At 39.5% G+C, this 17,678-nt stretch overlaps 1 protein-coding gene across 1 annotated transcript in view; it reads right to left on the bottom strand.

The window, feature by feature from the left end:
• The window catches only part of centrocortin (cerebellar degeneration-related protein 2-like), a 420,769-nt gene that overhangs the window by 386,390 nt on the left and 16,701 nt on the right, over positions 1-17,678 (bottom strand). The window lies entirely within an intron of this gene.

Here is a 17,678-nt window from a genome sequence, read left to right as displayed (position 1 = left end):
TTTGTTGCTGCCAATCGATCTGAAACCAACTTGTATTCCTCAAAAAACTTGTTTTGAACTAAAAAAGCTAAACTTTGATTACAATTAACCCCCAAAATGCGGATAATAGAGAAAATGTAAATGGAAACCGCGTAAACGGTGTCCATACTACGTGGGATTGACTTAATTGGTTACAACATGGAATATCTCGAGATCCTGACCAGATAGAAAGTTACTGTCTTCGACAAAGTTGTTCAGAAGTTCAAAGCCTATTTCTTAGTGTACAACAGTTCAGAATTATCTCACTTCGTGGTGCTAGTATACATGTGAAATTCTCGTGTATAAAATATCTCTAGATCCTGACCAGATAGAAAGTAAATGCCTTCAGCAAAGTTGTTCAGGAAGTCAAGCTCTTTTCGTTGGTGGAGTAGTTCAGAAATTTCACACTACGAGGCGCTAGTATATACGTGTAATTCTCGCATATACAATAGCTCGAGTTCTTGACCAGCTAGAAAGTTACTGTATTGGGCAAACTTGTTCAGGGGGTCAAGACTTTTCGACTGGTAGACAGTAGTTCAGAATTTTCTCACCACGTGGCGTTTGTATACATATACACTTCTCGCATATGATATATTTCGAGATCCAAATAGACCAAATAGAAAGTTACTGTCTTTGAAAAAGTTGTTCAGAAGGTCAAAGCCTATTGCTTGGTGTAGAATAGTTCAGAATTTTCTCACTATGTAGTTCTAGTATACACGTTAAATTCTCTCATATAAAATATCTAGAGAGCATGACAAGATAGAATGTTACTGTCTTGGGCAAAGTTGTTCAGGGGATCAAGGCCTTTTGGCTAGTGGACGGTAGTTCAGAATATTTCACTTCATGGTACTAGTATATCCGTGCAATTCTCGCATATGATATATCTCAAGACCTGCTAAAAATGTACTGTAATCGGCAAAGTTGTCCAGGAGATCAAACCCTATCGTTGGTGGAAAGTACATAATTTTCTCACTAGGTGACGTTGAAAGACACGTGAAATCCTTGCATATAAAATATCTCTGAATGACCCGCATACTAGTGCCACATAAAGGGAAAATTCTGAATTACTGTACACCAACGAAAAGATCCTAACATCCAGAACAACTTTGCCAAAGACAGTAACTTTCTGTCTGGTCAGGATCTAGAGATATTTTATATGTGAGAATTCCTCATGTATACTACCGTTGCAAAGTGAGAAAACTCTGAACTTAAGTCCACCAGCAAAAAGGCCTTGACTTCCTGAACAATATTGCCCAAGACAGTAATTTTTTATAAGATCAGGATTTCGAGCTATTTTATATGAGAATTTCACGTATATACTAGCACCATATAGTGAAAAAATTCTGAACTATAGGCTTTGAACTCCTGAACAACTTTTTCGAAGACAGTAACTTTCTATCTGGTCAGGATTTCGAGATATATCACATGCGAGAACTTCACATGTATACTAGCGCTATGTAGTGAGTAAATTTTGAACTACTGTCCACCAGCAAAAAGGCTATGATCTCTAGAACTACTTTGGCAAAGACAGTAACTTTCTATCTGGTCAGGATCTCGAGATATTCCATGTTGTAACCAATTAAGTCAGAACCCTCGTAGTATGGACACCATTTACGCGGTTTCCATTTACATTTTCTCTATTATACGCATATTTTAAGGGTTAACTGTAATAAATATTTAGCTTGTTTAGTTAAAAGCAAGTTTTTTGAGGAATACTCGTTGATTTCAGATCGATTGGTAGCTCGGCTGCAAAATGGAAATGGAAAACTCACACTGTTGTACAAAGTACAACGCGTGAGTACTCGTGTTACAAAAGTTGGCGCGAGTAACGGAGGAAATATAACATAACATAAGGAAACAACTGATCATACCATAAAAAAAATCATTCAGAAGTTAATCTTAATACGGAGACCTGACTCTATGCTTGCAGTCCATATTATTTTTTGTATGGGTTTTTGAGAGATTTCAACACCCCCCCCCCCCCCCCTTCCGTAGAAGACAGTCGCAAACACAAAATTTAAAAAATTGTATGGACCGTAGACATCTGCCAAGCGCTCCCACCCCCTAAAGCGTCTACGTAGTTTATGAACAGCCCCTTAGTTAAATGCGTTTGGGAGATAGGAAAACTTTTGTGGAAAACTAGGAACTAGGAAAACTAGGAAAACTTAGAGTGGACCACTCTACGTGTTTTGCCGTTTTTCCCATTTTGAATCGCCTGATAAACAAGAAATATATTTAAAAACAATGAATTCATATAATTTTGATTGATTTACATCAAATACATCTTCCAAAGTCAGATAAACTGATTTGATAAAAAAAAATCATTGAATTGTATATTTTAGACCAAATTTAAAACAAGTACACTAACGCCGATTCCTCTTGACAAACGTCGAAACATGAAACTTTTTCGATAACATTTTCTAAAACTGCATAAATTGAGCAATTGTAAGCAATTTGAGGTGAACTAATGATCTTGAGACATAGCAAGTTATTGAAAGAATGTAATTACAACATCAACCCAGATGAATTTGAAGAAACTAGACAGTAAGCGAGGAAAATATATGAAAAGGGTCCAAAATATGTAGGGGTCCAATTCAAGTTGGTTACCCTATAGCATATTAGATTTTGCCTGCTCTGAACTTGGTGTTCTTTGAAGTACCTTCACATTGATTTGAGAGCTTTCTATGACTGTACCATTCTATGCCCAAGGAAGTAGAGAAATTTGCCAACCCGAAAAATTAATAGACCGAACGGGAATCGAACTCAGTCGCCTCCAGCATTGCCTCGCTTTGTAGCTGCGCCTTTACCGACTGAGCTAAAGGAGTATCGTTTGTAGCCTTTGAAAAAAAATTCAGTTATTTATGAATGTTTTTTTTTATTATTATTATGGTCACTTTAACACTCTTGAGTCATTCGTGACTTGTCCGGGGTGAGATTTGAACTCGTGACTTTGGCGTGAGAGGTATGGATGTTAACCACTACGCCGGGGTCGCCCTTAGTTTATGAATGTTTCTATTGAATAATACTGACCTAGATTTGATGAAGCATCATTAAAAAAAAAATCTTGAAAGTTAACCTTTGCGTCTCTGATGTATTTTGCTGTCCTAAATGTTGTAGTTAATTTGGCACTAGTTTTCTCAATTTTCGACCGATTCAAACCAAACACCCTGCACATAATCGAGAAATTACCAGAGTTTCATAAGTCACACTTGTTGGTCACGTCGCGGTTCTGTATTTACACAGATATTCCTTGGGGTCTGTCCAATGGTGAGACATTGTATTTTCGTTGGCAAATCATAACCGAATCATATATATATGTGACTTTGTGGATCATGCACGACTTATTACTATGTGTACTGGAAATTATAGGTTTTACATATTTGATTTTTTCTTCTAGATCAACCAAAACAGCAATAATGTCTGTAGTATCGAAAAATTTCCAATCAGTTTCAAAGTGTCTATGTGGATCATGCATGATCTATTTCCGAGTAATCCAGATGTAAATTCTTCAAATCGTCCTGGAGTTCAGATAATTTGATATACTAGATCAACCGAGATTGGGACAATGTCTTAAATATAGAAATATTTCCAGACAGATGCACAGTGTCTATGTGAATCATGCATGAACTATTGCCATGTATACCAGATGTTTTAAGTTCTCCAAATCATTCTGGAGTTCAGATGATTTATTCTACTAGATCAACCATGACAGTACAGTCTGTAGTATCGAATTATGTCCAAACAGATTCATAGTGTCTATATGCATAATGTTTAATTATGTCCACGTATACCAGATGATCTATGATCTGTAGTATCGAAATATCGATATGGAAATCCTTAGGAAATATTTGGCATACACGAATATAGGTTGGCATGATCCACATAGACACTGCAAATTTATTTGGACATATTTCGATACTACAGATATTGAATTAGGCTTGGGTGATTTAGTAGAAACATAATCTGATCTCCAGAATGATTTTAGAACCTATAACATCTTGTATACGTAGCAATAGGTCGGGCACAATCCACATAGACACTTTGAATCTGTTTGGACATATTTCGATACTACAGACATTATTGCAGTTTTGGTTGATATAGTTGAACAAATCAACTGAACTCCAGGACGATTTGGAGAACTTATAATATCCGGTATACATGGTAATTACCCGCATATATACGATTCGTTTATGATTTGACATCGAAAAATGCTATGTTCATATTGGAAATAAATAAAAACATGAAAATGTCTCTCATTGGACAGACCTCACGGAATTTTCGTGTAAATCCGGTGTGACTTATGGAATTGAGATCATTTCTCGATTATTTGCAGGGTGTTTGGTTTGAACCGGTAAAAAATTGAGAGCCAAATGAACAACAAAATTGATGGCAGCAAAATAATCCGGGACGGAAAGGTTACAATGAATTCCACAATTTTTGTGACTGCACATCAGTCCCTTCGCGATTTTCGCGACATGATTTAATGTTTCCGCGATTTTCGCGACTGAAAGTTCAAATCCGCGACAAATCCGCGAAAATCGCGAAATCCGCGCCTGTTGTAACAGGCCTGGAACTACCCTGAAGCTCAACAAATTTCTCAGTAGATCTCCAACCCTCTCTGAAGCTTAAAAAAATTCTATGTAGGCTCTCAGACCTGCTGTCTGGCATGCTTATTCTTATACAATACATGCGTCGTATGCTTCCTTTTGACGGTTGCCAGTCTCTCTTTTTCGGCTGTTTCCTTTTTACGACGATTTTGATCCTCCACATACAAATCAGCGATGAGCGAGCGTGACAAGACTCTCTGAATGAACTTGTCTCGTTCGCACACGTTGTCTTTGTCTCACTCCCATACAAAGTCCCGCCGAGGGGCGCTAAGATGGTGATTTTTGCTAATGTTATCGTACCTATGTAAAATAGTTCCAGTGTACCAAAATTGATGAAATTTTGGATTTCTATCGCAGCTGACGAAAATGTATTTATCTCAATACCCCTAAACAACCCAATTGAAACTTTCAGCAGTCACGCGTCAAACGGGAGCAATACGGAAACAGCAGTCTGGTACGCTTTGGACGTGTATGGTACTTGCAGACCGGTTTGAATGTGTGAGTTTAAATTAGAAGAACATTTGTGAAGTACGGGTGCCTAAAGCGTGCATTTCTCGCTGTGCACTTGGATATCTGATTGCAGGCAAAGAGAATAATGGAGAAAGAGAGCGCAAAAGCTCGCTCTCATTCTCTTGTCAGTTGTAAATCTCTCAATTACTGATGGTTGCGCCGGTGCGCCTGTCAAACTTATAAGCTTCCCAGGGTTCATTCCCAGGGTGTTGTTCTGACGAATAAAGAGTTGATTAATTTAAGTTTGCTAGTCAGGGGACTTCATGAATTTTCTCTAGATTTTGATTCTGTTTGGTATCAAAAAATGTTCTCAAAAGTGTTTGACGGATATTCTTTATTACACTTCAGTCGAAAGAGTTAGCCTTGAGATAAAAACAAGAATTAGTCAAGTTTTGCAATTCCTCCTACTTCGGGTAGCGCAAAAAGGACCATTCAAGTTTTGTTTACACAAGATGATAGGCCTTTCAAATGTTACGATAGGTAGTGATTCATATAGTAATTGAGATTATGTCCCTTGAATTCATGGAGCATTTAAAAAAAACAGAAACTAATATGTGGTGGTAAACTATAACGAACAAAGTTTGGTGCACAGGTAAACAAATGAAGCACGCGACGCCTCTGAGTTCAGGGAAGGCATGCCGAACTTCAGCGAAGTCCTGATGAAGTCCAGGGAAGCCCTGCCGAAGTTCAGGAAAGTCCTTCCGAAGTTCAGGGAAGTCCTGCTGAAGTTCAGAGAAGTTCTGCAGAAATTCAGGGAAGTTTTTCCGAACTATAGGGAAGTCCTACCAATGTTCAGGGAAGGCCTGTCGAACTTCGGGAAAGTCCTGCCAAAGTTCAGGAACCTCCTGCCGAAATGATTTATTAGGTTTTTTGACTGGTGCGTATTGAGATTTCTTTTATATGGCTTTCTCAGTCTAGGGTAATCCAAACAGGGAAATTCAAAGCTGACTGTTTGGATTACCCTAGATTGAGAAAGCCATTTAAAGAAATCTCCTGCTGAAGTCCAGCGAAGTCCTGCCAAAGTTCAGGGAAGTTCTGCCGAAGTTCAGGGAAGGGCTGTTGAAGTTCAGGGAAGTTCTGTCGACGTTCATGGAATTATCTAATTTATTTAAAAAATACCAAGATATATCAGAATACCTTCATCAAAAAGGCTATTAGGCTGAGCTATTAGGGTGTTTAACACGGGTGAGGCTGGCGTCCTATATGTTGTTTGGAACAAGGGTGACGCCCACAGCGACTCACGAAGAGCTACTGAATCCGATCAGTAGCGGTGCGGCTTCTTCCTTCTTCTTCGGTGAATGGACGCTCTTGTGGGCGGCAGCTCGCTGCTGTCGAACAGCAATGTTCAACGCCACACGCGGAAAGCACTACTGCTACTGCTGATGACGACCAACCGGACACCACTATTCATAACGGTTCGGCGAGACCGCATGGAAATCGATTTTGAAATCTGTGGTAGGGAAAGCGCTTTTCGCAGGCAATTGCTGATAGTTTTAATTATCATAGCAACAGTTGCACATTCGAGCAATTTTCAATAATGACCTTTTGAGAATTGATAAAGTCTTAATTTTAACAGATTCGTAAAAAATTGGGGTATAATCTCTGGATCAAAATCAGACCACTTTCATGCCACAACCGACTTTGGTTTTTGAAATAGTTGCCTTAAAATACATGGTATATTAGAATTAAACTTATGGGAACTGACCTCATCAATCATCTTCAATCAATCAAGATGATGATTGATGACCTTGACAAATGTCCAGAAAATACTTGAATAGGACCGTTTTGTCGTGATAGCTGAGCTATTAGGGTGTTAAACACGGATGAGGCTGGCGAGCTGTATGTTGCTTGGAACGAGGGTGACGCGCTTGGCATAGATGGCCCAAAGCGACTCATGAAGGGCTACTGAATCCGATCAGTAGAGGTGCAGCTTCTTCCTCCTTCGTAGGTGAATGGACGCCTATGTGCGCCACGCGTCGAAAGCACTGCTGATGACGACCAACCGGACACCACCACAGGGCTGGTAGCGGTCAATGTTATCAAAAATAGTGATTTTAGTGACCATGTTGAAGAAATAATTGACCAAATATTGACTTAAAGTTGTAAAAAAAAAGTGACCTAAGAGTAGGAAAGCCTGATGTTGTAGACTAATTCAATTAGTATGTCATGCATGATTGAATAGAAAGCTTATGAACAAATCCACGGTATTAGCTAAGGTTTTCTACAAGCCTGTAAAAACCTGGAAACCCGGGAATCTTCAGGGAATTTGATTTTTCCTGAAAATAGCTGGAAGTTTCAGGGAGTCTCATAATTACTCAGGTCATTTAATGAATGCACTTTAAAATACAAACATTTGATTTTCCTCGTTATTTTAATCCAGAGTGAATTAATCGTCAGTAACAAGTATTTTTTTTAATTTAGAGGATTGAAAGGCTTTGTTTTAGTTCTGGAATGTGTATATTTACCACAATTTTTTTTTAAGTCTGGACTTTGGAGAATTTGGAGTCAAATTGCACGGTCTTACAGGCTCATGGAATATTATTATAATTTCTAAGTACATCATTCCAAGGGAATTCTGGAATTTTTTTGAAGAAACATCAAGTGCCAGTTGCTTTCAAAATAGTTCTGAGGAATTTTAGATTTCATGTGAAGCCTGAGATAGTTTTGAGAACAATTTCATGAAAACTGTGAATTGAGCGTAAAGTAAATTTTAATGAAAACTCATATGAATTTCGGAGGAGAAGAACTCCTGTGAACTACAGAGAAAAATTCCAAGCTCATTCTGAGGATAATTTCATGAAGTTTGTGGGAGAAAACGAATCCGGAGCATAAGTCCTTGGAAATTTTGGAGAGTACTTCTTCTTCTTCTTCTTCGCATTTCAAGCTTATTGCATATCGCATATTGTCTTATTGCGTGCTCTCAACTTAGTGTTCTAGATGCACTTCCACAGTTATTAATTGAGAGCTTTCAATGCCTGTGCCATTTTTGCATTGGTATAATTGTGTGGCAAGTACAATGATACTTCTATGCCCAGGGAAGTCGAGAAATTTTCCAACCCGAAAATTCCTAGACCGGACCGGGAATCGAACCCAGCCACCTCCAGCATGGTCTTGCTTTGTAGCTGCGCCTTTACCGACTGAGCTAAGGGAGGCCCCAATACTTAAGGAGATTAATTTTAGAGAATACTTAAGGGGTTGAGAGGATGCCAAAAGGAGGATTACAATTACATCTGAGAATAACCCCAGAAGGTCTTCAAAGGAATTCGGAAAATAATTCCAGAAGAGTATGCCGCACAAATTATGAGGAGAAATCTAAGGAATTTGGGAGGAGAAATTTATTTTTAGAAGACTTTCAACGTGAGTAGAATTTCAAGGGAACGAATGAGATTCAAAATGAAATCTGAAATGAATTCAATGATAATTTTAGATAATCTTTCCAAAGGGTTTATTACTGAGGAGAACTTCATGGAAAATTAAAAGAAAATTGAATTCGGAAGATAGTTCCATCGAAATGCTGAGGAGAACTCCAAGTGAGAAATCTTAGATGCGGATTAGATATGGAATAATAGTCTTCTACTTGAAATTTTCCAAAATTTTCCTGGAGTTAATAAAACTTCTTTAACGCTCTTTTGTAGTTTGAAAACTAGCCTGATGCTCACAATACTTCTCATCATATTTATAACCTTTCCTAACGACCCTGGATCTTCTCTTAAGTTTTAACAATTCGCTGAGATTCTTGCAAGTTCTTTAAAATTTATGCATTTTTTTAATGTTAACGGAACTGCTCTGAGGTTCTCTGCTCTATCCTGAAGTTCTCAAAACTTCTCTAAATTGTTTGCAGTTCTCATGAAGCTTGTTGTACTGCCCTGAATTTAATTGGACTATCCTAAAAATGTTTAAGCTTCTGTGATCTTCTGAACTTATATGAATTTCCTAACATCTCTGAAGTCCTGAGCTTCTTAAAATTTCCCGCTAATTTTCTGAAACTAATGGAACTGAAATCCTCTCGAAATTCCCCCTATTTTTGGAGCTTACTAAACTTCTTTGAAATGCTCCCCCATTTTAGTAAAGATCCATAAGTTCCAAAGACTTCTATAAAGTTCTTGGAATGTTTCTGTTGATCTCTGCACTTCTGGTACTCAGCTCAGCTCCTGCAATTTTCTTGGTATCGATTATAGTTCTATGGCTGTCACTGTAGTTCTCAAAAAATTTCTGAAGCTCATGAAACTGCCCTTAAATTTTCGACACCGATTGATAACTCTATAAATTATCTGATGATTGTCTGCATATCATGGAGCTTCCCGAATTTCTCTAAACTCACGCTAATAGATCTTTAAACTGCTCCAAAAGTCTGAACTAAAGTAACGGGAACTGCCCTTAGGTTAGGATGTCTGAATTTCTCCAAAGATCTCTAGTTATAGCTTTTCTGAGGTACCTACAGCTTCTTTAAAGTTTTCCTCAAATTCTGTATATTTCTGAAATTCTCTTACCGGTGAAGTTCTCTAAATTCTAGGAACTTCTTTAAAGTTCCTGCATTTTTCCAGAAGCTAATAGAAGCGCTTTGAAGTTCTTAAAGCTCCCAGAAAGTTGCCCATATTTTCAGAATGTAAACTTCTCTTATATTCCCGCAGTTTGCTGCAATTTTCAATATCTTTAACTTGTACATGGAATACGATATTAGACTTACTAAAATTAAGTAATTGTTAAACTTCAACATTTAATTAATTTTATTGTAAAGCTGTTTCTTTAAAACTAGTTTTCAAGTAAAGGGGTTACTCAAAATAACTAGGATAGGCAAATTTTTGGTCAACTTTGGAGTGTTGTAACTTCGTCAAATATGATCCCATTTTAAATCTTCCAAGAGCATTTGACTGGAAAACTAATATTGTTCTACGGTGTGGCCACGAAAATAATCCTGGTCACCGGAGGGCTTGTCTAACTTGCTAAATTTTATATATGATACTGGTTAAATATATATATTTTTAGTAAATACAACAAAAGAAGAACCATTTCTAAAGCGAATCATATGTCAAGAATTAAAATCGGCCTATAATCAACCGAGATATGGCCATTTCCCTGGAATCGGTTCTGGTGGAGGGTTCAGAATGCGGGCAGATCATTTAATCACTTAAAACATGCCGTGCGACAGCTCCTTCTTCATGGTTTCTCGTTAATAGACTTTTGATAAACTTTAAATGCATCATTGGCCACTCTCGGAACATCCAGTATGCCCCCGGGGGAACCTGGAGCAGAGGACAATTGCATTTTTACACCAAAACATCCCGTGCGACAGCTTTTTCTGCAAGCTTTTTCATGAATAGGCTTTTGATACACTTTACATGGATTAGTGACCACATTGGCCGCTCTCGGGACCACCGGTATGCCCCCGGGGGAACCTGGAGCAGAGGACAATTGCTTTTTTACACCAAAACATGCCGTGCGACAGCTCATTCTTCATGGTTTTTCAAGATTAGGCATTCATTAAACTTCAAATGGATCAGTGACCACATTGGCCGATCTTGGAACCACTGGGATGCCCCGAGAGAACCTGTAGCAGGGGACAATTTCGTTTTAACTCAAAAACGTGCCGTGCGACCGCTCTTTCTTCATGGATTTTCATGAATATTCTTTCTATAGACTTAAAGTGAATCATTGACCACATTGACCGCTCTCGGGACCTCCGGTATGCCCCCGGGGGAACCTGGAGCAGAGGACAATTCCTTTTTTACACCAAAACATGCCGTGCGACAGCTCATTCTTCATGGTTTTTCATGAACAGGCATTCATTAAACTTCAAATGGATCAGTGACCACATTGGCCGCTCTCGGAATTACGGGATACCCCCGGGGGGAACCTGTAGTAGGGGGCAATTGCGTTTTTACTCAAAAACATGCCATGCGATAGCTCTTTCTTCATGGATTTTCATGAATATGCTTTCTATAGACTTAAAGTGAATCATTGACCACATTGGCCGCTCTCGGGACCTCCGGTATGCCCCCCGGGGGAAATTTTGTTTCAACTCAAAAACGTGCCGTGTGAAAGCTCTTTCTTCATGGTTTTTCATGAAAAGGCATTCATTAAACTTCAAATGGATCAGTGACCACATTGGCAGCTCTCGGAATCACGGAATACCCCCGGGGGAACTTGTAGTAGGGGAAAATTGCGTTTTTACTCAAAAACATGCCGTGCGATAGCTCTTTCTTCATGGATTTTCATGAATATGCTTTCTATAGACTTAAAGTGAATCATTGACCACATTGGTAGCTCTTGGAATCACGGGATACCCCTGGGGGGAACCTGTAGTAGGATGCAATCACATTTTAACACAAAACAATGCCATTGGGGAGCTCATTCTGGAACCAGCAGATGCCCCAGGATAACGTGTAAGAGGAAAATTGTATTTTCACTTCACAATGCCGCTCGACAGCTCGAACTATCTGAAGTCTTGAAATGGACCATTGACTACTAGCAGTGGATAGGGAGATTAGTTCTTTAAACTCTGGTTGTAGACCAATAAAAGTCTCTCTTTTGTATTAATGCAAGGTGCAGCAAGAGCACAACAACAACTTTTTAATGAACAAAATGGCTGTCGACGTCAGCTCTGGAGATGTTCGCCAGCACTTTTGTGCTCGCTAGTGACCATCAGTTAGTGCCATTTCCTGCATTTCAAATAAGCAATAGTGCGAAAAAAAACATTCTTATTCTGAAAAGTTGCAAAGCTGTTTGCTATTTGCCATGCTATGTATTATTAATGAATTATTATTTATAAATTAAGAATGTCATTTAAAATTGTAGGAAAATGTTATAATGGAACCGTCTAATATGATGTTGGACCACCATTTTCTTCAATAACAGCTTGGATTCGTCTGGGAATTGATGCATAAAGTTTTTGGATGGCTTCTAGTGGAATGTTGTACCATTCTTGCGTTTTCAACTACGATGGAGGAGGAAAAACGCTTCGAATACGAGCTTACAACGTCGACCAAAGTGGCTCAATTATATTTAAATCCGGCGACTGTGCTGGCCATGGCAGGTGTGTAAAGTCCTCGTCGTGTTCCGCATTGCAGGTTTCCCCCACGGCATTCCAGTCAATGTGGTCATCCCAGGAAAGGTCAATGTGGTCAATGATCCACTTCAATTCTATAGAAAGCATATTCATGAAAATCCATGAAGAAAGAGCTGTCGCACGGCATGTGCTTCCGAGAGCGGCCAATGTGGTCAATGATTCACTTTAAGTCTATAGAAAGAATATTCATGAAAATCCATGAAGAAAGAGCTGTCGTACGGCACGTTTTTGAGTTATAACGAAATTGTCCCCTGCTACAGGTTCTCGCGGGGCATCCCAGTGATTTCGAGAGTGGCCAATGTGGTCAATGATCCATTTGAAGTTTAATGAATGCCTGTTCATGAAAAACCATGAAGAATGAGCTGTCGCACGGCATGTTTTGGTGTAAAATGCAATTGTCCTCTGCTCCAGGTTCCCCCGGGGGCATACCGGAGGTCCCGAGAGCGACCAATGCTGTCACTAATCCATTTGAAGTCTATCAAAAGCCTATTCATGAAAAAGCTTGCAGTAAAAGCTGTCGCACGGCATGTAAAAACGCAATTGACCCCTGCTACAGGATCCCTCGGGGGTATCCCGTGATTCCAAGAGCGGCCAATGTGGTCAATGATTCATTTGAAGTTTATGGAAAGTCTATTCTTGAAAAACCATGAAGAATGAGCTGTCGCACGGCATGTTTTGGTGTAAAAATGCAATTGTCCCCTGCTCCAGGTTCCCCCGGGGGCATACTGGATGTTCCGAGAGTGGTCAATGTGGTCAATGATGCATTTAAAGTTTATCGAAAGTCTATTGACGAGAAACCATGAAGATAGAGCTGTCGCACGGCATGTTTTGAGTGATTAAATGATCTGCCCGCATTCAGAACTGTCCACCAGAACCGATTCCAGGGAAATGGCCAAATCTCGGTTGATTATAGGCCGATTTTAGTTCTTGGCATATGATTCGCTTTAGAAATAGTTTTTCTTTCGTTGTATTTACTAAAAATATATATATTTAACCAGCATCATATATAAAATTTCACCAAACATTTAGCAAGTTAGACAAGGCCTCCGGAAACCCGGAATATCTCCGGTATCCGGTAACCAGGATTATTTATTACAAAACAATATTAGTTTTCCAGTCAAATGCTCTTGGAAGATTTAAAATCGGATCATATTTGACGAATTTACAACACTCCAAAGTTGACCACAAATTAGCCTATCCTAGTTATTTTGAATCTATCTTGAAATAAATTCTCGTAAAAAATGTTGAAAATAGTAACTGATTACAAAACAAGTGACTTTAGTGACTTGGCCTTTAAAAAAGAGACTTTTCAGTGACTGGTTTGAAAAAAGTTACCAAGTCACTAAAAAGTCACTCACTACCAGCCCTGCCACCACACACGGTGATCGAATAAGGACCGTTCGGCGAGACTGGATGGAATTCGATTTTGAAATCTGTGTTAGGAAAAGCGCTTTTTGCAGGAAATCGGTAGTAATTTTGATCACCATTGCAACAGCTGGGCATTTGTGTAGCTATCCATAGTGACCTATTAAACATTGATAAAATGATCATTTTAATAGAGTAATAGAAAAATTTCCAATCGATTGGCTTGTTTAGAAATAAAATCCACCCGTTATTGATAGAGTAATAAGTGGTCAAAACCTGACCACTTTTCGTGACGCGGTCAATTTTAGTTTTTTGAAATTTCACCCCCAATATGTTGTCGAAAGACGTAATCCTACGTCAAAAAAGAATTAGTTAAGATAGATGTTGAAAATACACTGAAAGTCCCCAATCAAATTCCCGGTTATTTCACGGATGAATTCGATTTCCGGTTAGTTCTTAATTTTACCGGTTCAGTAATGTTATACAAATTTTAAAGATAACGGACTTGAATGTCTAGATTACGGAGAAAAATAATAATCAAAATATTAGTGATTCGTGACCAAAAACTGAAACCGTCTCGGTTCTGAAAGTAGATTAAACTGAAAATCGGTACTACCTAGAAGATGATCTCACCTGATTCTGCAAAGTCCAAAATGACATAATCGAAGCTTGAAGCAGTGGTGAGTCACACTGCCAGATCATCTCTTCGAATGCTATGTCAACGTGCACACACACACACCTTCGACCATCAATCAGTGTTAAGGTGATACTCTAAGGAAGTTTTAGCGTGAAACTTCAAAGGCGCAAATGTCAGCTTCTACAAAATATACAACTATGAAATTGCTACTCTCTGTTTGTAGTAGCACAGCAAACAAGGAGTAACAATTTCAAATTTGTTTGTTTTGTGGAAGCTGACATATGCGATTCTATAGTTCACCGCTAAGACTACCTTAGAGTATCACCTTAAAGCAGAAAGCTACTTGATCTCTACACGTGCTTTCCTACCCAACGGTCAACCGTTCAAATTTGCATACCTCGCTAAGCTTGCCGGAAAGATACTCTTCTATAATTATCACTTTTCGATGCATGTTTGTTGTGCCTCATATTTGTCCCAAACATAGTGATTGGCAAAGGAAAACATTTGCGCAAAATCCCAATAATTTCGATAATTATACACATCAATCGCCACGAGCAAGAGTTGTACTAGAATTGCCAAGTGCACGATCCACCTTAAGACGAAAAAAAAATGTGACGCAAATAGCCCTGACATTTGCCTTCTTAGCCAAATCCGAACGGACACACTTTTCCTCACCCAAATTCGATCGCGCGCATTCTACTTTCAACCGAGAACAACCAGTGCAACATTCAAATCGATAGTCTTCAAGTTCACACCAATCTCTACGGAGTAAGATCACGCACGGACCGACCAAACGCGATGCCTAATTGTTACCTTTAGGTCGCTTGGGCCGGTGCCAATCTCGCTCCCTGCCTCTCACAGCTGAATGTTTCATGCAAATCATTCACCGGTTGCGGCTGAGGTTTTGTAGCGCACCGCAGCACCATAAATTCGAGGTCACGCCAGTCAGTGTTCAGCGAGCCCTTTTCCCTCACTCCTGGATATATCTACATATGAGCCTGCTCGCAGCTCGGAGAACGTTGGAGGTACCGTTAGGTTAGTCAGCATACCTCCGCGAGATGGGTTTCGTTCCATCATTCCTGCGAAGCGATCCGAGGGTGTCACAGCCGGTTTCCAGCTGATATTATTACTTTTCGCGTCGAACCGAAGATTATCAGCATTCCCAGCCCAAGCTGATTTTTGGCCTCGATTCATTCGAAGCGTTTTGGTTCCTGGGTGTTCGGACCGCGGCGAGTCAAGTGTCAAGGGAAGACACTTCCGCGTCGCCTCGGCAGGGAACGCACTCCAGCCATCATTCGATGCTAATGGGAACTAATTTATCTCGAGAAAACGGAAAATATGAGCCGAATGACACCGCGTTAAACTTTGCGTTGGCATTTCACGGAGACGCGAAGTCGGCGGGGAACTGATAATGGTGAACTTGGCCGTGAAGATCGTCGTTTACCTTCCCAAATAAAACGAGGTGGGAAACCGATTCGAAGGGGGGAAAAGTTTGACAAATTATGTCTATTTGTTTGGAATTATTTTTTCACGCTTTCCGGCTATGGAGCGGAGAGAAATGGCATTGTCAATTGTCGATTCAAGGCGAAATTGGCTGGGCTGCAGTTTTTCTCTGCTGCGGTGAAAATGAGCATGATTTCATCTTGACACGGCCGGGGAAATTGGAACTGTCACTGTGTAGACTTTGGGGTCGCCGTTGCGGAACGATTGAACTAGTGGTTAATAAATTAATGATCGCGTTGGGGACTGAATGGTGTGCGCACTGTCGTGAGTTTTGGATGATTTGAAGAATCTTTATAAGTAATTGCATCAAATTAATGCGATTCATGAACACAACTTGTTTTTGAAACCGATTAACATTGCACATTTTTACGCTTGAATGTCATATTTTTTTTACGTAGGATTACGTCTTTCGGCATCATATTGGGGGTGCAATTAAAAAAAACCAAAATCGACCGCGTTACGAAAAGTGGTCAGGTTTTGATCACTTATAGCTCTGCCAATTACAGATGGATTTTAATTCTAAACAAGCCAATCGATTAGAAATTTATCTACGAATCGGCAACACTTCATCAATTTACAATACGTTACTTTTGAAAACCACACACATGTCAAACTGTTGCAATGGTGATCAAAATTAAAGGTTGTCCCACATCAAATTGCATCATGGAAACAAAAACGCTGTAGAAAATTACCCATTGGGTATTTTCTCTTGAAAATTTGGGTAGAAGTAGTTTAGAGTGTATTGTTTACACTGCATTTTTTTCGCTGTCTAAAAGTTTGAAAAAGATCGGTCAACTAGGTAATTTTCTACAGCGTTTTTTTCCGTGATGCAATTTGATATGGGACACCCTACACACTTAATTCAGATCACCGAAGTCGGTAGGAATTTACCGGGTTTTTTAACAGCAGAAAAACTCGGTAAAATTTTCAAATGACCGTTACACGTGAGAAATCAAGAACATTTATAAATTTTATTTTTCATCAATAAATGGGGTACACTGAACAAATTCTGCACAAGTTCGGGATAAATTTTTTGATAGTTGGATTTTCACTGATATTTAAACTTTTACCGAACAGTTCTGTAGTTCAAAATTTACCGAACGACGGAGGCCTGGATTAGTGTGTATATCCTCGATTGCGTGCAAAAAGCGCTTTCCTTAACACAGATTTCAAAATCGAATTCCATCCGGTTTCGTCGAACGGTGCTTATTCAATCACCGTGTGTGGTGGTGTTCGGTCGGCCGTCATCAACAGCAGCAACAGTAGTTGTTCTCCAGTTCACAACGAAAGGCGCAAGCAGCGAGCTGCAGCCCACATGAGCGTCCATTTACCGAAAAAGGAGGAAGAAGCCACACCGCTACTGATTGGATTCAGTAGCTCTTCTCGAGTCGCTGTGGGCGTCACCTTCGTTCCAAACAACATACTGCTCGCCAGTCTCATCCGTGTTGAACATCCTAATAGCTCAGCATTACTCAACCATCTCGACAAAACGGTCCTTTTCAGGACCACCATAAATGATTGTTGCTGAAGAGTTAATTTTCATTTAACGTTCGCGTTTCCGTGATGGGAAAAAGTGGTTTCCCTAACACAGTCGCCGAATATTGATACCAAACACGTAATCCTACGTTAAATCTACGGTCAGATCTTGGATACAACCTCTTACTTTTCGTGGGAGGTGACTTCAAATTAGTTTCTACTTTCTGCCCGCCATTGTAATCGTACCTTATTAGATGGCGTTTCAAACTAGGCCTACAAGATACGTATACCTATGTAAAACAAAGACAAGGAATCGATTGGGTATGGTCCCATCTTCTGCAGATGTTAGGAAGAGGTCCGTTTTGCCTAAATCTCCCCAAAATACATGAAGTTACCTAATGTAGTATAAAGTATAAAGACTGATTGGGCACCCGGGAAATGAACTCAAATAGCACCTTTCTATTGTAAAAATATCAGGGGAATCGATTGCCACTCA

The sequence above is a fragment of the Ochlerotatus camptorhynchus genome, unplaced genomic scaffold (assembly GCF_037179485.1).
Source record: "Ochlerotatus camptorhynchus isolate MF236.1 unplaced genomic scaffold, CSIRO-AGI_Acam_v1.1 ptg000094l, whole genome shotgun sequence".
In the NCBI taxonomy this organism is placed as follows: Eukaryota; Metazoa; Arthropoda; class Insecta; order Diptera; family Culicidae; genus Ochlerotatus; species Ochlerotatus camptorhynchus.
The sequence above is the reverse complement of the archived record's forward strand: the minus strand, read 5'-3'. Positions and strand labels throughout refer to the sequence as shown.